Raw genomic sequence first — 18,523 nt, 5'->3', positions numbered from 1 at the left:
TCAAGAGTCTCATGCTCTACCCACTGAGCTAGCCAGGTGCCCCTATTTTTGAAATTTCTTTAATGAATATAATATTACTTTTATAATGAAAGTTAAGGGTTTTTTTCTTTTTCTTCTAACTTTATATGTTGGCATAATTTTAGATTTACAGAAAAGTTGCAAGAATGTACCCTTCACCCAAATTCCCCAAATGTGCACTTTTAATCACATTGGGCTTTACCCTCGTCTCTCGTATATGTGTGTAGATATTGTGTTCTGAACCAGCTGAAGTAAATTGCAGACATGATACTCATTTGCCCCCAAATCTCTAGTGTAATTTCCTAAAAACAAGGACATTATATAACCACAGTTCAATGAGCAAAATCAAGCAATTAACATAAATATTATTATCTAATCTCCGAACCTTATTTAGATGTCCCAGTTGTCGCATTGATGTCATCCATATAAAAACCCCAGGCTCAACCCTTGTATCCAATTCTGTCTTTTTAGTCTTCCATCACTGCAGTAGTTCCTCAGTGGTGTGTGTGTGCACACACATGCACATGTCATGACATTTACATTTTTGAAGAGGTGAGCTATATCGTCTTTTACTTTGGATTTGTCTGATGTTTGCTCATAATTAGATTCAGATTATGCACTTTCGGTAAGAATACCACAGCAGTAGTGTTGTGCTCTTCTTAGTACGTCATATCAGAAAGCATATGCTGTTGATTTGTCCCATTACTGGTGATAGTCACATTGATCACTTGGATAAAGTGGCAACTGCCAGGTTGCTTCACTATAATGTTATTTTTCTCCTTTGTAATTGGTAAGCATTTTGTGGAAAGCTAATTTTAAACTATGTAAATATCCTGTTGCTCCTCAAACTTTCACCCACTATTGTTAGCATCCTTTGACTACTCCCACCTGAATTACTTATTATTATGATGGATGCCAAATGGTAGAAGTTATTTTTAAAATCATTGCTCCTTCCAGAAGTGCCTGAGTGGCTCAACTGTCTGAGCGCCCGACTCTTGATTTCATCTCAGGTCATGATCCCAGGGTTGTGGGATGGAGCCCTTTGCACTGAGCGTGGAGCCTGCTTAGGATTTTCTTTCTCTCTCCCTCTACCCCTCTCCCCCTCTCGCATTCTCTCTCTCTCTAAAATAAATAAGATGAAAACATTTTTTAAATCATTGCTTCTTCCTCATATAAAATTAAATGTATATAGGTTGATGGAAACTGTAAAAATCACCTCCCATGTTAAACAAATAAGCTAAAAGGAAGTAGAAGAGATTGTGCCAAAATGCTAACAGAGTTTATCTTAGGCTTTGGGTAATTTATACTTTATTTTCACAATTTTCAATAATTTTCCAAATTTCTCAATGCATCTAAAATAAATATTTCATACTTTTTGAATGGCTTTCTATAATGGATGATTATTTCTGAATTATCCACAAAGGGCTTGCAGGAAATACTAAAATATTGATTTAAGAATTGTGATATTCTTGAATTAGAAAAACTGTTAGGAGGGCACCTGCTTGGCTCAGTCAGCTAAGCCTTTGCCTCTTAATTCAGGCTCAAGTCATGATCTCACAGTTGGAGATCCAAGCTCCACATCAGACTCCTTGTTGACAGCTTGGAGACTGCTTGGGATTCTCTCTGCCCCTCCCCTCCCCTGCTCACAGTCTCTCTCTCAAAAGAAATAAACATTTAAAAAGGAAAAAAGAAAAAGAAAAACTTTAGGTTAGAATTAAAAACAGAGCTGTGGCAAACAGGACACCTACCTGAGCTCAGTTATAAAATGGTGCCTCTAAACTAGCCTTTGATCTCCCAACCTTTCTTCCCTACTCCTACCACTAAACTGGGGCACTCATCTTTACCAATTCCATTTCCTCTGTCTTAGTTTCAAAGAGAAAAGGTCTAGAATAGTGGCAGAAAGGTAAGGAACAGTACAGAGTTAAGGGATTGATTAGCAGATAGAGGGTAGGTTGTGATATGATTTTTAAGAGATGGCTGTAGTTGAGAGTAGAGGATACAGGCTTGAATCCAAGCATCATCACTGTGAGGACCTTGGCTACCATTTTGAAAATGGGTCATAGTTCCTGAGTCAGATTACTAGTTAGTACATTTAATGAAAACCTTTAATGTGTAGGTTCATTAAAGATTTTTGAGTTTAATTGAATTTTTTATACATTTATCTGCACATTTGCTTTTTCCACTGTCAAGAAATCCCATTCATAGGGTGGGACTAAAGTAGAAAAGGCAACAGATGGATTCAATCAGTTGTTTGAAACAGTTTCCCCCAAGGCACATATCTTAGCCGAGTAGATGAATTGATTTTTTTAAACTGCATGTTAGAATCAATAAAACTAAGGTACATTCTTAGAAAACTAAAGATAGAGGCTACCACAAGACCTGGGGTGCTTCAAAGGAACCAGGAGGTAAATAAGATTTGTTGCATTTAGCTTTTGAATTTAATATTAAAATATGATTTTTTAGGTAACTACTTGCAGTATAACTCAGAAAGCTGAAGGAACAGTGAGAACAGGCCAGGCAGGTTAAAATGGACATCAAACAATGAGAACACTAGAAGCAAATACTTTCTTATTTTCCTGTATTCGAAACAAACATGGCCAAATAAAAGATGTTTTGTTTTCAAAGACTACTTTTATGATGAGAAGAGAACAATAATGGTATCTGAGAAAGAAACCAGTATTTATTGGGCAGTTTCTGTGACCTGGTCATTATGTTGTTGTTATTGTTGTTGTTGTTGTTGTTGTTGTTGTTGTTGTTTTCTTTTATACCAATGGGAAATCCGAGGTTTTGAGAAGCAACATGCTCACAGTTAATATAACCAGTGAAGTACCCAGATTTGACTGGCTCCAAAATATATTCTCATTTAATTATACCATGCTGACTCCCAGAGGGTTCCCTAAAGCTTCAGTATGCTAGGAACATTAATTTTCATATCAGGAAAAAGGAAATAGACTCAAAAATTATTACCCTGTGGCCAGGAAAAATAGACCTTATTAGAAATTAAGTTGTTATTGAGGCAGCTTGAATAAAAAAAAAAACCAAACACTTGAGTTTTGAAGTAGCTATGCAGTGTGGGTTTTCTGCTTCTTAGAATCATAGCCAAAGACTATGAAGCTGGATGAGCCCGTAGATTATTATTTGACCTTCGTATTTTTCATTTGGGAGGAAACTGAGTCTAGGAGAAATTCAGTGATTTGCCTTCAGATGTGAAGTTGATTTGCCTTACTTAAATCCTTTGGTACTGCTTCAGAAACCCAACGGGAAAAGTCCAAATGCCTTGGTCTGACACTTTTCATCATCTTTCTAGGCCTTACTCACCTTTCTGGCTTCTACTTCCTATGTCCCCCTGTCTACTGTATCCTCAGGCATATGAACTACTTAAAACTTTTATTCTAGTTACTTTTTCCTCACCCTCATTCTGCATGCATAGTGCCCTTGGATTCAGCTTCCTTACCACTTAAACAAATTTAATTGTATATATGCAGCTCAGGTACCATTTCTCCAAGAAGGCTTTACTGGCCGCTCAAGGCCAAGTTAGGTGCCCCTTTTTAGAGTTCTTACTATTGTCTGGCCTTATATGGGACTGATCTCATTTGCCATATTACAGTAGTAAATAACATATACATATGACTTCACTATTATGACCAGAGTAAGGGATAGTGTGGGAATTACTGCACCATGTAATAAGCAAATACAAAAGACATGATCTATGCAAGTTAACTAATGTTGGCTTCAAAAGTTCAGCATAGGAGGAGCTTCTGAGTCAGATTGGAAGGGGTGGGAGTAAGATCGAAAGCTATTATTTTTATGTAAGACTACATAAAATTCAGAAAATACCTATTGTGGAGGAGGATTTAAGATGGCAAGTAGTAAGGGGACCCTGGGCTTGCCTCATCCCTTGAAGAAAGCTACATCAACATCAAACCATTTTGAACACCTAGGAAATTGATATGAGGATTAACAAAATGATCTGCGTAATTAGAGGGAGAGAAGGCAGAAGGCACATGTTGCAGAAAGGTGAATTAAGGGAGAGAAGAGCCATGGTGCCAAAGAGAAGGGAGCTGTTTTCATGGAGAGGAGAAAGACAGAGCAGGAGAGAGAGCAGGGCACTGGATTTGCACGAGAAAGCACTCCTCCTGAAAGCAGCTAGAGAGAAAGAGTGAAAACACACACAGGGGACTGCACTAGAAACCTGTTCCCCAAAACCATTGATGGGGAGGGAGGGAGGAGAGGGTTTCAATACCACCAGTTTTCTATGAAAATAAGAGTGCAGAATCTGAAGTTTGTAAATATTTATGGCCCCAACTTGAGACACCCAAATATATAAATCAATTAATCGCAAACATAAACTTATTGATAATAATACCATAATAGTAGGGGACTTTAACACCTCACTTATAGCAATGGATGGATCACCTAAGCAGAAAATCATCAAGGAAACAATGGTTTTGAATGATACACTGGACCAGATGGACTTAACAGATATATTCAGAACATTTCATCCTAAAGCAGTGGAATATACATTCTTCTCCAGTGCACATGGAACATTCTCCAGAATAGATCACATATGGGGTCACAAATTAGCCCTCAATAAGTACAAAAAGATCAAGATCATACCATGCATATTTTCAGATCACACCACTATGAAACTTGAAGTCAACCACAAGAAAAAATTTAGATAGCCCTCAAATACATGGAGGTTAAGGAACATCCTATTAAAGAATGAATGAGTTAACCAGGAAATTAAAGAAGAAATTAAAAAAAATATATATGGAAGCCAATGAAAATGAAGACACAATAGTCCAAAACCTTTACGATGCAGCAAAAGCAGTCCTAAGTATATTGCAATTCAGGCCTATGTCAAGAAGCAAGAAAGGTCTCAAATGTACAACCTAACCTTACCCCTAAAGGAGCTAGAAAAGGAACAGCAAATAAAGCCAAAGCCAGCAGAAGTGAAATAATACAGATTAGAGCAGATATAAGGGATGTAGAAACAAACAAATAGTAGAACAGATCAACAAAACTAACAGCTGGTTCTTCAAAAGAATTAACAAAATTGATAAACCCCTAGCCAGACTTATCAAAAGGAAAAGAGAAAGGACCCAAATAGATAAAATCATGATTGAAAGAGGAGAGATCACAACCAACACCACAGAAATACAAACAATTATAAGAGAATATTATGAAAAATTATATGCCAACCAGCTGGGCAATCTGGAAGAAATGGACAAATTCCTAGAAACTCACAAACTACCAACACTGAAATGGGAAGAAATAGAAAATTTGAACAAAGCCATAACCAGTAAAGAAATTGAATTAGTAATCAAAAATCTTCCAAAAAACAAGAGTCCAGGGCCAGATTGCTTCCCAGGGGATTTCTACCAGACATTTAAAGAAGATTTACTACCTATTCTTCTCAAACTATTCCAAAAAAAAAAAACAAAAAAACAAAAAACAGAAACAGAAGGGAAACTTCCAAACTCATTCTATGAAGCCAGCATTACCTTGATTCTAAAACCAGACAAGACCGCACAAAAAGGAGAATTACAGGTCAATATCCCTCATGAACATGGATGCAAAAACTCTCAACAAGATACTAGCAAATTGAATTCAACAGTACATTAAAAGATATTCACCATGATCAAGTGAGATTTATTCCTATGCTGCAGAGCTGGTTCAATATTCACAAATCAACGTGATACACAACATTATTAAAAGAAAGGATAAGAGCCATATGATCCTATCAATAGATGCAGAAAAAGCATTTGACAAAATACAGCATCCATTCTTGATAAAAACCCTCAACAAAATAGGGATAGATGGAACATACCTTAACATCAGGAAGGCCATATACAAAAGACCCACAGCTAATATCATCCTCAGTGGGAAAAAATGAGAACCTTTCCCCTATGGTCAAGAACAAGACGAGAATGTCCACTCTCACCATTACTATTTATTTTTTTTTTTAACGTTTATTTATTTTTGAGACAGAGAGAGACAGAGCGTGAACAGGGGAGGGGCAGAGAGAGAGGGAGACACAGAATCTGAAACAGGCTCCAGGCTCTGAGCTGTCAGCACAGAGCCCGACGTGGGACTCGAACTCACGGACCATGAGATCATGACCTGAGCCGAAGTCGGACGCTTAACCGACCAAGCCACCCAGGTGCCCCTCACCATTACTATTTAACATAGTACTGGAAGTCTTAGTCTCAGCTGTCAGACAACAAAAAGAAATAAACTGCATCCAAATCAGCAAGTCAAACTTCACTATTTGCAGATGACATGATACTCCATGTAGAAAACCCAAAAGACTCCACTAAAAAATTGCTAGAACTATTACATGAATTCAGCAAAGTCACGTGATATAAAATTAATGTACAGAAATCTGTTGCATTTCTATATACCAATAACGAAGCAACAGAAAAAGAAATCAAGGAATTGATCCCATTTACAATTTCACCAAAAACACTAAGATACCTAGGAAGAAACCTAACTAAAGAGGTAAAAGATGTGTACTCTGAAAACCACAGAACACGTAAGAAAGAAATTGAGGGGACACAAAGAAATGGAAAAGCATTCCCTACACATGGATTGAAAGAACAAACATTGTTAAAATGTCTATCCTACCCAAAGCAATCTACACATTTAATGCAATCCCTATCAAAATACCACCAGCATTTTTCACAGAGCTAGAACAAACAATCCTAAAATTTGTATGGAACCACAACAGACCCCAAATAGCCAAAGCAATCATGAAAAAGAAAAAACTGGAGGCATCACAATTCCAGATTTCAAGTTATATTACAAAGCTGTAGTCATCAAGACAGTATGGTACTGGCACAAAAACAGACACATAGATCAATGGGACAGAAGAGAAGTCCTAGAAATGAACCCACAGCTGTATGGTCAACTAATCTTTGACAAAGCAGTAAAGAATATCCAGTGGAAAAAAGACAGTCTCTTCAGCAAATGGTGTTGGGAAAACTGGACAGCAACATGCAGAAGAATGAAACTGGACCACTTTCTCACACCATACAGAAAATAAATTCAAAATGGATGAAAGACCTAAATGGGAGACAGGAAACCTCAAAATCCTAGAAGAGAACACTGGCAGCAACCTTTTTGACCTCAGCCAGAGCAACTTCTTACTAGGCATGTCACTGAAGGCAAGAGAAACAAAAGCAAACATGAATCATTGAGACTTCATCAAGATAAAAACTTCTGGGAGCACCTAGGTGGCTCAGTCAGTTAAGCATCCAACTCCTGATTTCAGCTTGGGTCATGATCTTGTGGTAATGAGATCAAACCCCATATTGATCTCATGCTCAGCCTGGAGCCTGCTTGGGATTCTCTCCCTCTCTCTCTGTTGGCCTCTTTCTCTCTCAAAATAAATAAACATTTTTTTAAAAAAGATAAAAAACTGCACAGTGAAGGAAACAATCAACAAAACTAAAAGGCAGTCTACAGATGGGAGAAGATATTTGCAAATGACATATCTGATAAAGGATTAGTATCCAAAATCTATAAAGAACTTACCCAACTCAATACCCAAAAAACAAATAACCCAGTTAAGAAATAGGCAGAAGACATGAATAGACACTTTTCCAAAGAAGATATCCAAATGGCCAACAGACACATGAAAAGATGCTCTCAACATCACTCATCATCAGGGAAATACAAATCAATACCATGATGAGATGCCACTTCACACCTGTCAGAATGGCTAAAATCAACAACACAAGAAACCACAGGTAGTAGTGAGGATATAGAGAAGGGGAAACCCTCTTGCACTGTTGATGGGAATGCAAACTGGTGCAGCCACTGTGGACAGCAATATGGAGGCTCCTCAAAAAACTAAAAATAGAATTACCCTACAATTCAGCAATTTCACTATTATTTATCCAAAGGATACAAAAAAATACAGATTTGAAAGGGTACATGCACCCCAGTGTTTATAGCAGCACTATCAACAATAGCCAAACTATGGAGAGAGCCCAAATGTCCATTGACTGAGAATGGACACATATCATTATATATATCATTTTATATAAATATATATTTTTATATAAATATATATATATTTAATGGAATATTACTCAGCCATTAAAAAGAATGAAATCTTGCCATTTGCAATGATGTGGATGGAGCTAGAATATATTAAGCTAAGTGAAATAAGTCAAGCAGAGAAAGAAAAATACCATATGATTTTACTCATATGTGGAACTGAAGAAACAAAACAGATGAACTCGTGGGAAGGGTGGGGGGGAAGAGAAGAGAGGGAAACAAACCACAAGAGACTCTTAATGATAGAGAACAAACTATGGTTTGACAGAAGGATGTGGTTGGAAGATGGGCCAGATGGGTAATGGGTAGTAAGGAGGGCACTTGTGATGAGCAGTGGGTATTGTATGTAAGTGATGAATCACTGAATTCTACTTCTGAAACCAATATGGCATTCTCTGTTAACTAAGTAAAATTTAAATTTAAAAAAGGGAAAAAGAAAATACCTATTGTCCACATCAAAGAAATGGGCAAGGGGAATGAAATGGAGACACGGAGAAGTGCTAAAGTATTGATGTTCCTAAGTCAAGATCCAGCACAACTGTCATCTCCTTCATGAAGTCGTTCCTGATCTAACCCTTCCCCCTCCCCACAAAGGGCTGAAAGTACATCGTCTATCCAGCCTGCCTCTGTGGTCTGTTTTATTACTCTTTATGTACTTACCCTTCCTTGCTTATACTTTTTATATTGTATATGAGTGTACATGTGTGTTTTAATTATTTTTTTAAACTTCCAAAACTCTACCTGAAACCATAAAACTCTTAGAAGAGAGCACAGACCGTAATCTCTCTGACATCAGCTATAGCAGCATTTTTCTAGATATGTCTCCTGAGGTAAGGGAAACAAAAGCAAAAATAAGCTATTGAGACTTCAAAATAAAAAACTTTTGCACGGTGAAGAAAACCATCAACAAAACAAAAAGGCAACCTACTGAATGCGAGAAGATATTTGCAAATGGTATATCTGATAAGGGGTTAATATCCAAAATATATAAAGAACTTTTATACCTCAACACAAAAAAACAATCTTTTAAAAAAATGGACAGAGGACCTGAATAGACAGTTTTCCAAAGAAGACATACAGATGGCCAACAGACACATGAAAAGATGCTCAACATCACTCATTATCAGGGAAATGCAAATCAAAACCACAATGAGATATTACCTTATACTTGTTAGATTGGCTAAAATCAAACAGGCAAGAAATAAAAAGTGTTCACAACAGCCAAGATACTGAAACAACACAAGTGTCCATTGATAGATGAATGGATAAAGAAGTGGTACACAGACACATATACACACAATGGAATATTGCACAACCATAAAAAAATGGTGAGATCTTGCCATTTACCACAACATGGGTGGACCTAGAGGGTGTTAGGCTAAGTGAAGTAGTTCAGAGAAAGACATCATACGATTTCACTCATATGTGGAATCTAAAAAACAAGTGAATAAACAAACAAAAAGCAGAATGAAACCTACAAATACAGAGAATAAACTGATGGTTGCCAGAGTGGAAGGAGGTGGAGGAATGGACAAATGGACCAAACGAAGGGAAGTGGGAGATACAGTCTTCCAGTTATGGAATGAATAAGTCATGGAAGTAAAAGGTACAGCCTAGGGAATAAAGTCCCTGGTATTGAGGTTGGGTTGTAGGGTGACATGTGGTAGGTACCCATGGTGAGCACAGCGTAATACATAGAGTTGTTGGACCACCATGTTGTACACCTGAAACTAATGTAGCATTGTGTACCAAATATGATTAAAAAAAAAACACAAAAATTAAAACTTCCAAACCTCTTACTCAGTGTTGGATACAGAATATTCCTATAGTACATAACTAATATTGAATAAATGATTGAATCACGTCAGCATTTCTTAATCTTGATATTTTTTTAATCACCTGTGAAGTATTGAAGAAGTAATAATTCCAAAGTCCCAGAAATTCTGGTTGCATTGATCTGGGATAGAACAGATGTTTTGTTTTCATTTGGGTTTTTCTATCGTTTGTTGTTTAAGCTTCTCAGAGTTGAGAACTTCAACATTACATTCTTCTTTTAAACAATGGTTTAAAGTGTGGAATTCTAGACTGGCAGCACCAGCGTCTCCCAGAAACTTGTCTGAAATGCAAATTCTTAGGCCGCACACCAGACCTAGTAAATGAAAACTCTGAGGGAAGACCTTAGCAATCTGTGTTTTCAAGTTCTCCAGTGATCCTGGTACATGCTAGAGTTAGAACTACTGATTTATTAAAAAATTAATGTTTTCCTACAAACAATATCAATTATGGGAAACAAAATGCATTTTACAATCATCCCAAAAGGTTGTGCTAATTTAAAGCACCACTCTAAATACAGAAGGGTACCTCACAAGCCCAACAGAATTGTACTTGTGGAAACACGCATCACAACTTTTTATAACTGTTTTTTAACATTTATTTTTGGTATGACATGCTCGGTACTGAAGGGACTCATTTAAAAAATAGGCTATAATAGACAGAAGAAGCACCTGATGAATCCAGCATTGGATAAGGAAGCCTCAGAGTCAAGGATACCTTTGCATCATTTCTTCTCTTAGAGAAAAGTGTGTGTGTGTGTGTGTGTGTGTGTGTGTGTGTGTGTGTGTTTGACAGCAACGTTTTCTCTTTCTGTTATGCTGTTTGACTGTGTGCCACTTGATAGCTCTGTCTATTCCTATGGAAACCAAGTTAGTGGATGGAGCCAAGCTTGGAGGAGGCACTGGGGAGAAATATTAGAAGAGTTCAGCCACAGAGCAACTAAAGATGTTGCCTTTCCTTCAGTCAAATCCTCTTTGAGAGCCAGAATCTGTTTCAAGCCAGGGAGATGTTCTTGGCTGATGTATTGTCTAGCTGCTCTGCCAGATGGATGAACATCTTAAACTGGAAAAACAACAAATACAGCTCCTATTCTGTCTTCGAAGTGCCATTCTTAGACTTTGCTCAGAGAATTCTCAAATAGCTTTTTAAAAATGTTTTAAAGTTTTGCTGAAGGTGGCAGGTTAGTGATGTTACCATCATAGTTGTTGAATAATTAGAAATTCTTAGCTATAAAGCGCAGTGTTTAGACTGGACTATCAGAAATTTACGGAAAGAGGGAGAATATCCGAAACTGGACAAAAGCAGTTGCAGGTTTAATTTCAGTTCTAACACTCAGTGAATTCATGTCGTTCAAAAACTTGGTTTTTGTAACTGTTTGCTTTCCTATAGAGTCAGGTTAAATGAAAGACCAAGAAACCAGAGTACAACAAGACACCTACATCAACTGAAATTAGAAAATGAGCCAAGCAAACAAGAATAATATGGAAGGGCCATTCTTTTCCAATCCACTTATACTCTGTATTTGATGTGGTAGTTGTTTTTTATGGTCTAGAAAAAAGAACAGTATTGGATTGCATTGTACTGAGCTATTTATGTGGATATTTAAATTATGTTTACATTTCAGTTATATGTAGAGGTTCATTTTTCTAATTTTATGTACTTTAGTTTATGCCAGGAATTATTGCTTTGGAGAACAGTGGAAGCAGCTATTAATATGGATGATTCATAACCCTATATCTTGAATCTAACCATCTCTTCCAATATTTAGAGCCATATATATCCTTTTCATTTTCTTGCTAGACATCTTTATGTAGCTATCCCTCAGAAGCCCCAAACCCCACATGTTAAAGAAAAATGGAACTCAAAATCTTCATTCCTAACCCTATTTTTCTTTCCATCTTTTCCATTGCTGACACTACTCTCCATCTTGTACCTATGCATGAGTCCTTATATATTTCACTAATCTGTCCTCTTATTTTCATTTAGCTCTCAACATTTCTATTCTGAATTGCTGTAGTAACCTTCTGACTGGTATCATTAAAGATCTGCCCCCCTCAAATTGATGCTTCACATGGCCTCCAGAGTATTTTTTAAAAAACACAAATCCATGTCATTTCTTTCTTAAACTCTTCATTGGCTCCCCATCACCTACACAAGAAGTTTTAGACTCTTTCTCCTGCTGTATTAGACTTTCCATTTTCTATCCCCTGCCCACCTCTCCAATCCTGTTTCAGTCCTTCTTATACCTCATTTCATATTACAATGACATAGAATTATTTTCAGTGCCTGAAATTTTACACAAGGTAAGAAGTTGGTCTATTACTGTTTCATGGATGCTGACAATAGACAAGAGATTCCAGGGCCAGAGACAAAGAAGTTTGTTATTCACAGCATAGCAAAAAGCATCAGCACCTATACATTTACATTGATTTCCCTTACCCCTAAGAATAATGAGGGAGTTTCAGAAGGCCCAGATGGATGATATACACATAGTAGGTTTCCATCAGAACTGAGGGATCTACTGCTTTTATAGTAAGCAGTAATTAAGCACAAAGGAAAATAATGACCTCATCTCTCAAGTTGATTTTGTTGCTAACACACCCCTGAGAACTTGTGTAAGTCAAAAATGATCAGGACTTTGGACTTTTGGCATAAGAACATGCAGAGATGATTAGGGTCCATGGTGAATTGCCTCTCCCAACAATCCATCACTTAGTCCTACATGTTCTTGACATAAGCATGCTATTCCATCAGTTACTCTGATTAATCTGACCAACAGAGCCTGAAAACAAATCTGTTTAATATGTCTCATATGACATTTAATTAATAGGACTCAAAGCAGCAGTATGAGAACAACTTGCCGTATTAATTCAACTATGCCCCCTCAGTGTCCTGGATTAAGTAAACTGTTAGTAAGGACCAGGGGAAACAATAGGTCTTACCTTATACAACCAGGATGTACTCTAAGACTAGTCTATTATCTATTATGACTTAAGCAAAGAGTTTGACCTGCTGATCTTTGGTGTGATTACCAATAAGTATAGGAAGCACCAGACGGACTAATGGAGGAATATTTCATGGCCCTTTCTCCCACTACATACAAACATAAAACCTGAAAAGACACAAGTCCCTTTAGGTTAGGATTTGCTGTTAAACTTGGATCACCATTACTATGACTTGGCTAAGCCACATGGGCAGTATCACCAAGTAGTTGATTGTCATACATAGCATAACCCAAAGCTTCTCACACATCAGGAGAGACCTATGAATTTGTATCCATTAGGTTAAAATAAGGTTGAGCCAGTCCCTGTGTTTCTACATGTACAAGGGGATCCACATTCAGGAGCTGCCATTGATGGTGTCAAGCACAGCAAAAGACTTCAGGACCATCCATGTCCACTTGGATTTTTCTATTTCATAGCACATGAATGGCAATGACAAACACAAGAAGCAGATCAATTGCTATCCTCAGCTGCTCTTTGATTCAGGCAGCAAACAATATCCAGGATGCAGTACTGGATCCAGAGGACAAAAAGAGCATTAATTATCCTCTCCCTCCTTGCATCTACCAAGATCTAATGTATCCCCTTCCCAGGTGCTGAAGTGTTATCTCATCCAAATAGCTGTAAAATTAGGGTACCCCATTCAAATATCTATAACTCTTCACCTTTTCTCTAATTATCTACTACTTGCACTCATGTCCTTCATCTAGAAGGGTAGATATGGAACAAATTTACAGAGACTCATTATATCCCCCATCTTGGCCCATGTGGGCACTGTAAGGAAGACTTGGTAAACAGTGTACTCAATCAAATGGTCATTTTGTACGTTGATGATCTATCAACGTTGTCCATCAAACAAATCTAGGTGGCTGAGCTAGAATTAAATTTGAATCTCCAAGCCCCCTTTTGGGTGGACTGCCATCCAGGGGCTGTACCAAAGCCAGCCTGAGATAGCTCTTAGGGAAAAGAAATAAGCATCATAACCAGGAGGGGTAAGGAAGAAAACCAAATATTCAAAATAGGTGTATATAGTCCCCACTCCTTTTGTTCTGATTATTTACCAGGTGACTGTCCTGAGGATATGAGCTCTTTCTAGGGGTGGCCACATTCAGTAGCCTAATTGCCTCTTAGGTGTGTGGACCAGGAGGAGGTAACAGGTAGAGTCAGAAATCTTTTAGAGTTTATTTTGAAGGAGGCCATGCCTGCTGTCAACAATTTCAAATTCTTAAGGGTGGTAGAGAGCATAGAATGCCCATCAAATACCTTAACTAGTGGCACATTGTTGGGTAGTCTTTGTAACAAAAGGTACACCGTAACCAGACTATGACAGTCAGATGGTCTGGAAATACCAAAACATGAAATAATTTAGTTTCAGTGCCTCAGTGGTGTGGCTGGTATAAGCTGATCAGACTGGAACAACAATACTATAACCTGAAAAATGTCAGCAATGGTGAAGCATGAGGTGACCATGAGAAGGAGTTATCAAAAGTCCTTGCAAGGAATAGGCAGGAGCAATGCCCTGTTAACGTGGCCTCCTTTATCACACACACAAAAGTAGGCCTACATAGGGGAATATACAAGTCTGGTGTGCAGTGGTAGTTTCTACATCAAACACCTGCCTTTTACTTTGAGCCTAGTCTATGATGATGGATTCATCGCCATGTTTAGTGCGGTGATGGATACAGATGGTAAATGGCCAATAACCTGGGCAAAGCAGCCTTATTCAGCAACCTGATTCCAGTTGGTCTTATAAGAGAATGAGCCCTTACTATGGGCATCTACATGAGTGACCCAAGCTGTTTAGTCAGCAGCCCCAGTTGTTTCCATAATTTGTAGCCACAAAGAGGGATGTTTTTAATCCACCTCCATATATAGTCTTCCAGGTGGCAGATCAGATGACTGGAACATTGGCAACAACCCAAGAGGTAGTAAAAACATGCCCCTTCCTTAGGAGTTTGTCTCAGGTAAGAATGACGGCTTTCATTTCAGCCCACTGGGCTGACTTGCCCTTACCATAGTCAGTCTTCCAGAGTCAGCATTGAGGTTGGACTGTCTCCCAATGGACACCATCAGGTTTTAACTTAGCCAAATTATCAGTAAACCAGGCCAAGGCATTCAGAGGAACCTCCATGCATCAAGGGCACCATTAAGCCAGGAGCTTTGCTTCAGACAGTGACTACCTCTATACCTAGTGCTTTATCCTCATTGCCAGATAAATACAGCTACAGCCAGGATCAGGTACATGGTGCACTTGGCTCTGTGCTATTAGACAAGTCTTTGCATTTACTTTCACTTTTGAACAGCTGCTCATTCCTCGTTGTCCTCACCATTAGTTTCCACTTTAGGGAGTCCTTGGCTCAGCAGCCACAACCACGTTGCCTTCGGCTCACTGTCGCATTGTCATGCTAACATCTCTTCCTCTGCCTGCCCAGAGGACAGTGACCAGAGACCAAGGCACCATTTGGGCAGCTTGTTTTAGTTCTACTTGCCACCACTGAGATTTGTTAACAGATAGGACAGTGGGATCTCTTACCTCCCCCACCTTGCCCATCACTTGGGTACCATCTCAGAGAGTCTTCTTGTCCCTGAACCTGGCCTGCAGGGCCCTTGTCCTTACTTTTCAAGCAAAATGTATCTTTGTCAGCATCCCTTCCTCATTGCCTGTACTGTTGAGGCTTGGATTTAATTTTGCCCTACTTTTTCCTTTAATGTGCCCTAACTCATTACAAGGCAGTAAGTTGCCCATACGTACCAGCAGAAGACACAAGACTACCAAAAGAGACAAAAAAGCTTTATTACTGATGCCACAGTAACATGAGAATTTGCATGCTTACATCAGTTTCCCTTGCCCCCAAGGACTGTGGGAGCAACACAGAGGACCTAGGTAGATCCTGGGTGCACAGTGGGTTTGCATGACATCTGAGAAATGCTGAGTTTTGGGAATCCCCAGACTTTAGTGTGTGCTAAGAAGCCTGCTCCTTGTCTAATGTCCTGGAGGACATTAATGTCCTTTAAGATTGCTTGCTGCAAACCCAACTCTGAGGGACAGCCTAAGTAAAGAGGAGTCAAGACTTTGCATTCTTGGCATACCCAGTAAATACATGCAGGGACACTCAGGACCCATGGCAGATTGCTTCTCCCAGCACTCTTGTGGTATTTCCAAGACTCATTTGTGTCTGCAACCATTACAGAAAAGTTTGATGTAATGAGATCAGTGATATTTGTGACCTAAATACTTCCCAAGGATAGTGATTCTTTTTAAAAATTAATATTTTAAATGCCTTGAGGGTTTATAAATACATAATTATAGAGACATCATTGGACTTAATAACAACTCATGTTTCTATTATTTCCAATTCGGTTGTAAATAATGTATATTTTGGTACATAATATGATTAGATTTAGAATGAAATATGGCAGAATGCCTACCTTGCATCTGTATGTGCTATTTTATATACACATATATAGTTGTAATATTTTCCAGGACAAAATTATATACAAACCTATAAATGAACAGAAAAATGTAGTGAACATTTGTATACATAGTGAACAATTGTTTTCGATTCAACTACACTGAAAGTAAATATAAATGCTAAGGAAGGACATGGAACAAGAATGCAAAGATCATAATCGAGAAACATGTAGGTCCCAAACTACTGTATTGGTTTGGGGAAATTATCTGTTCTCTTTGGTGTTTCAGTAGGGAAAGAGGCAGCTACAGGCAGGGTTAGCCAAGTCTTAAGCATTGGAGTCTATTAAAGTAATTGTTTCAACTGAAGAGGAAGCAAATAGCAAAGGTTCCAAGGAGCCAGATATAGAAAATATGGTAGCCATTTGGAGAAGAAATGTAGAGGTAGGGATTCAGAATGTTTTGAAGCTCAGCTGCCAGTAGTCTAGAAGTTAACGATTAAGACACTTACCAGGAACAGGGAGCCATCTTGGAGAATATTTCAAATACTTCTGGCTCAGGAAGGTACTCCCTTTTTTCCCCACTAAGTGAGTGAAAAGTGGTCACATGAAAGCCAAGAAAGTACTTAGAATTGGGGGGTATTCTTTACCTTAATATGAAGCTATAGCTTTAGAGGAAGCTCTTAGTCTAGAGAAGTGGCAGGAGCAGGACAAAGATCAAGCCTCGGGACCAGGAAGACATCCCTCATATCGCTGGAGATGAGGCTGCAAAAGAGCATTCTAAGAACAGATTCTTAGTGCGTTAGGAGCGGATGTTAGCAGCTGTAAGGGTAAGAAAGGAGAGAGGAAGAGAGAGGGAGAAAAAAGAAAAACATAGCAAACAATCTTCTCTTTAAAATGAACCTGCAGGGGCACCTGGGTAGGGCAGTTTGGTTAAGTGTTTAACTCTTGATTTTGGCTCAGGTCATGATCTCACCAACCATGAGATGGAGCCCCCTGCTGGGCTATGTGCTGACAGCACAGAGCCTGCTTGGGGTTCTCACTCCTTCGCTCTCTGCCCCTCCCCTGCTAGTGCACACGCTCTCTCTCTTAAACAAACATTAAAAAAAAAATTTTTTTTTAATGTTTATTCCTTTTTGAGACATAGAGAGAGACAGCACACAAGCAGGGGTGAGGCAGAGAGAGAGGGAGACACAGAATCCAAAGCAGTTTCCAGGGTCTGAGCTGTCAGTACAGAGCCTGATGTGGGGCCTGGACTCACGAACCACAAGATCATGACCTGAGCTGAAGTCAGACACTTAACTGGCTGAACCACCCGGGAAACCCTAAACATTTTTAATGATTGAATGAATGAATGAATGAGCCTGCAAACAAAAATTCCAAAATAAATGAAGAACTCTAATGCTAAGAAAGCTAGCAATATCATTATTCAGATCATGAATTCATTCCTAGCTGAAGAGCATAAACAAAGCAAAAAGACAATCCACACAAAGAGAAGATATTTGCAAAACCAACCAAGAATTAGTATACAGAATATGTAAATAACTCCTACAGATCATTAAGAAAAAGACAAAGAGCTAAATTGGGGAATGAGTAAACAACACAAAAAGGCTATTCACAGAAAAAGAAGCAAATGGCCAATAAACATATAAAAACATTCCACCTCAGTCAGGGAAATGAAAATTAAATCCATGGCAAAACACAATTGTGTATCCATTTTACTAGCAAAAGTTAGCAAGTGTGACAAAACCAAGTGTGGCGAGGATGTGAAGAAATAAAAATTCTCATACATTCCTGGTGAGAATACAAATTGGACTAGCTGCTTTAAAGAGCACTTTCAACCCAGCATTACAGAAATTCTTGCACATTTACCAGGAGACATGTAGAAGAAAATTGTCCAGACAGTATTGTCCACAATAGTGAAAAATGGGAAACATGCTAAATATTCCTCTAGAGAATAAAGAAATACAGTTATTTTCATATGACAAAATACTTTCTCCGGTGAAAATGTATGAACTGGAGCCACTTGGATAGATCTCAAAAAAGCACTGCTTTGAGTAAAAAGGTGGCAAGCGATCATACAGTACTATTTATATAAAGACCAAAAATATGTAAAACAATACTATGTAGCTTATGGGTACATATATGTGTAAGAAACAAATGTATTAAAGCATTCATTGGAATGAAAAACTCCAAAT

General features: G+C 38.3%; 1 protein-coding gene across 6 annotated transcripts in view; it reads left to right on the top strand.

The window, feature by feature from the left end:
- The window catches only part of INVS (inversin), a 154,882-nt gene that overhangs the window by 55,252 nt on the left and 81,107 nt on the right, over positions 1-18,523 (top strand). The gene's annotated exons all lie outside the window — the stretch shown is intronic.

Source organism: Acinonyx jubatus, chromosome D4, assembly GCF_027475565.1.
Source record: "Acinonyx jubatus isolate Ajub_Pintada_27869175 chromosome D4, VMU_Ajub_asm_v1.0, whole genome shotgun sequence".
NCBI lineage: Eukaryota > Metazoa > Chordata > Mammalia > Carnivora > Felidae > Acinonyx > Acinonyx jubatus.
The sequence above is the reverse complement of the archived record's forward strand: the minus strand, read 5'-3'. Positions and strand labels throughout refer to the sequence as shown.